Genomic DNA, 4,741 nt, shown 5'->3' on the forward strand with positions numbered 1-4,741 from the left:
GATAAAAAGTGGCCTATGTCTTAATCCAGGGTATCACCTATCTACATACCAAATTTCAACCAAATCGGTCCAGCCATTTTTGAGTGAAGTTATTTCAAAGATCATTTATTCCTACAAATTAGGCTGAAATTGAGTAACTTGAATGTCACATTTACCAAAAATCCTTTGCTATTTTTAATTTGTTGTAATACTTAAATAGCACTGCATTACACAATTTTGGTACCCTCTTGACTGAATGAATAGGTAATGAATCATAGATCAAATGTTCCAAACATAATATGTGGTATCCATAACGTCTAGTTTTCAAGGTACATGTCAATTATGATTTCTACTACTCTCACTTAGGCATACAAAAAACCATTACCATGTCTGAAATAATTTACTTTTGTATTACTTTGTTTTGTTTAATACTTGTTTCTTTTCAATAATGTCAACATATTTGTGCATAATATGCGGCACCCATGCGGACAGCATATAGTGTAATTGATAGATAGACACTAGCAATAAATGATGTAATAATAACATATACTAATCACTGAATATTATTATTTACAGAACCTGCGCATCTACATATACACTCACAAGGTTCAATTGAAGATGTACAAATGAAAGAGAATCTTGGTGAGTGATCCTACATACAAGCATTTAATCAGCAATTATTTTACACATATTCTGTCCTGGAACTCCTTCATGCGCCCGGATAAAATGTAGCCTCTCTCGATAAATGTGCTAATTTACCTTAAAATCATCTTAAATTGAATTATTTTTGTTGTTCCTGAGTTATAATTTTGCAAACAATTAAAGTAAACTAGCCTCTCTATAAACCTATCCCTTAAGACAAGAGTGATTGATGAAATACAGTTTGTTAAATTACATTTATATGTCATATGCATAAGTCCTAAAATGTTAACATCCTTATCACTACATAGTATAAAACAAAGTCGCTTTTTCTGTCATGTGTCATGTTGTATGTCCCTATGAACGCTCAAATCTTTAAAACTACGCAACGGATTTTGATGCGGTTTTTTGTAATAGGTAGAGTGATTCAAGAGGAAGGTTTTTATGTATAATAACATACATTAAATACTGGGGAAATACTGTTATCCCGTGCGAAGCCGGGGCGGGTCGCTAGTTGATATTATAAACTATATAAAAGAAAAAGTAACTTTGTCTAGTAGTGGGCTGGCTTTAATTAATTCAATATGATTCAAATAATGGTTACTCAATATGAACTGCTACATTCATGATGATGGTAATGATCATCAGCTTAATTGGTTTGTATATAATAGGCACACATTTCTTACCAAATATGTTAATGACCTTTCAGATCCTGTCACTTCAGAATCTCAGTCTGTACACAGTGATAGACAGCCTCATAGTGAAGAAGAAAATGTTGAGGTGGTGAAAGATCTTGGTAAGCAACACAATTGTAATCAAACTTAATAACTTCAAAGCTGAGTTTGCTTGTTACACTCACTATCATGGTTTATTAACTAGGTACTGATTTATAGATTTAATACATATTTCAATCATGGGATACTTTCACACACAACTAGCTTTGATGCTATCTCACTCATATGTACTCTTAAATTCTGCAATTTTTATTCATATGATTCTTATTATTTTTTCAGTGCATCGCAAAGTTAAATGTGTTAGTAAGAAGGCGGTAAAACAGGTTGCTGTTACGAAAACTGAGCGTGCTCTGTATCAGAAAATGCTGCAAGTTGGTGTGAAACTCAGCAAATGCCGTAGCAAGGTTAAAAAGCAGGCAATCAAGATCAAGGCCCTGCAAAATATTACTACAAACCCTCAATTTTTAGAAACTCTAGACAAAATGTCTAGCACATCAAAAATTTTAACTTTGCTGCAGTTCAGGGAGCACAAAAAGGAAAAAAAAGGCCGGCGTTTCACATTAGAGGAAAAAATTGTAGCTTTGACTATCCTCAAGCAAAGCCCAAAAGGATACAGATTCCTGAGGAAAATCTTTATCCTGCCATCACGCCAAATTTTAATAAAATTAATTAATATGGCAGATATAAATGCTGGTATCAATAAAAATTTGATGGCACAAATAAAAAAAGCCACACTTAAAATGAAACCAGAGCACAAATTATGTGTGGTTCTTTTTGACGAAATGTCACTAAAACCGAATGTGGCATACAATGAAAGGAAGGACAGAGTGAGTGGGTTTGTAACCAATGGGCAAGAGACACTGCCTGAGTATGCAGATCATGCGCAGGTATTTATGATAAGAGGACTTATAAAAAATTATAAGCAACCCGTTGCATACACATTTTCTCAGTCTGCCACAAAGGGACCAGAACTGGCAAAACAATTAAAGGCTGTCATCACAGAACTACAAAATGCTGGTCTTAATGTGGTAGCAACAGTGTGCGACCAAGGAACAAATAATGTTAACTGCATTAAATTCTTGTTACAAGAAACAAGAGGTATTCTGTTAAGAAAATCAGAAGAACCTGAGGGAAATATTATTTTAATAAATAAACAGGAAATCATTCCCTTGTATGACCCACCTCACTTAATGAAATGTATAAGAAATAATTTAATAACGAAAAATCTACTATATAAAAAAGACAACAAAATGCTAATGGCAAAGTGGGAACACATAACTGCACTGCACCAAGAAAACCCAGGCTACAAAGGCATAAGACTGGTGCCAAAATTAACAGACTCCCACTGCATTCCCAGTAAAATTCCACGGATGAAAGTTAAATTTGCTACGCAACTATTCAGCCAAACTGTAGCATCAAATATGGGCTACCTAGCAGGTAAATAAACTTTATTACATAATGTTTTCACATTGCATTATTTTATCGATACTTATATATTATAAAGCTGAAGATTTTTTTGTTTGTATGTTTTCTTAACCATGCTAATCTGAAGAACCAATCCAATCACCAAGGTCGATCAGGTCTAATTTGAAATAATCTTTCACCGTTAGATAGCTCATTTATTGAGGAAGACTAAAAGTGACTTTTAATCTGGGTGCGCGAAGTAGCTTTCACGGGATGCGGTAGAACCGCGGGCGGAAGATTGTATAGTAAAAGTTTTCACAAATTAAAAACTGCTCCCAGTTCAGATTTAATAATAACAAGTTTCTTATTGATGACTAGATGCCATAGTAGCCAGTGTATCTGCCTGCCACAGGAGGTCGCGGGTTCGATTCCCGCATAAGTCAAACATTTATGTGTGTGGGTGTTTCTACATATGTACACTATGTTATGTTATTTATAAAATATTTATATTTATATAAGTTCATTTATTGGTTGTCTGCTGTACCCAAATTACAAGCAAGCAATGCTTTGTTTGGGACTAGATTGCGTTGTAAGAACGTGTGAGGAATATTTATTAATATTTTTTTTCTTATTTTTTTGCAGAAAAAGGAATAATCTCTCAAGATGCGCAAAATACAGCGGACGTCATCTTGTTTTTTGACAAACTTTTTGACTCCATTAACGGAAGCTTCGGGAAAAGGAAGCACAGTAAACCACTGCTGGGACCTGCGACGCCGAACTCAATACATCACAAAACATGGATGGAGGCAAAAATATTTTTAAAAAATATGAAATTTGTGAATGTAAAAACCTCGAATGTGGAGTATGTTCCCACCTTAAGTAACTGGGTATGGACACTAGAAGGAATAGAACTGCTTTTAAAAAAAATTGCTGCGAAGTACGGAGTGACATCGGTTTGGTTGCGGCATCTGAATCAGGATCCAATAGAAAATTTTTTTGGATCGATAAGGAGTCAAGGATGCCGCAACGTAAACCCTACTCCAGATGGATTTGAAGCAGCATTTAGCAGCCTTTTAATAAACAGCCTATCTAGTGTCCATGCCCCAGGGACAAATTGTGAGGCAGATAATTGCCACGCTTTGCATGAAGTTCTCATCACAAGCGGGGCCTGCAAAGAACAAATAAATTGTGAGCTCTCTGAGATTCCGGACATTGAATTTACAGCCCTTGAAGACAAAAGCGACCCCCGTATAATTGGGGGGCTACAATATGTTAGCGGTTATTTTATTAAAACCGCTAAGAAGAAAGTCTTCAAGGGTTGTAGTGAATGTAAAAAAAATTTAATGTCCGATCAGGAACACGATTATTTAAAATATAGAGAGTATGCTAATAAAAAATGGCTTTGCAGTCCCAGCGACTCTCTCTTAAATTGTGTTTCGAATCTGCAGGATATAAATTACACAATAATTAAAAAATGTTTGGAAAAAAAATATTTAAAAGATTTCATCAAAACATTAATATTTATACATTTGAAATTCGATTTCATAAAATGTGAAATTCATAAAGAAAAATTAATAGACTTTTTAATCAATATATCCTGCAGATTCTTTATTTACAATTACTGTAAAGATATTAATAAAATATTAATAAATAGGAGAGAGTGTGATGATGATACGGATTCCTATAAGCTAAAAGCGAAAAAATTATACATGAAATGTTTTAAAAGAAAAAAATAAATTATATTAAAGGTTATCAGTGTTTTATTTATTGAAAAACATCTTATAAATATTAAACAAAAAGAAACAAAAATCTACCTAGACCCAGTAACCACTGCTTTATGTAGCTATATGTATATATATTGACAAATAGTTTCTTAAACCTGCGTTCAGAAGGCGCCACTTGTCTTACTTAGTTTGGTAGTCGAGTTGGACCTCTATTTCATAATATAAAAAGTACTCTGTGACCAGTAAACCCTGCCTGGTGCG

Source organism: Helicoverpa zea, chromosome 17, assembly GCF_022581195.2.
Source record: "Helicoverpa zea isolate HzStark_Cry1AcR chromosome 17, ilHelZeax1.1, whole genome shotgun sequence".
NCBI lineage: Eukaryota > Metazoa > Arthropoda > Insecta > Lepidoptera > Noctuidae > Helicoverpa > Helicoverpa zea.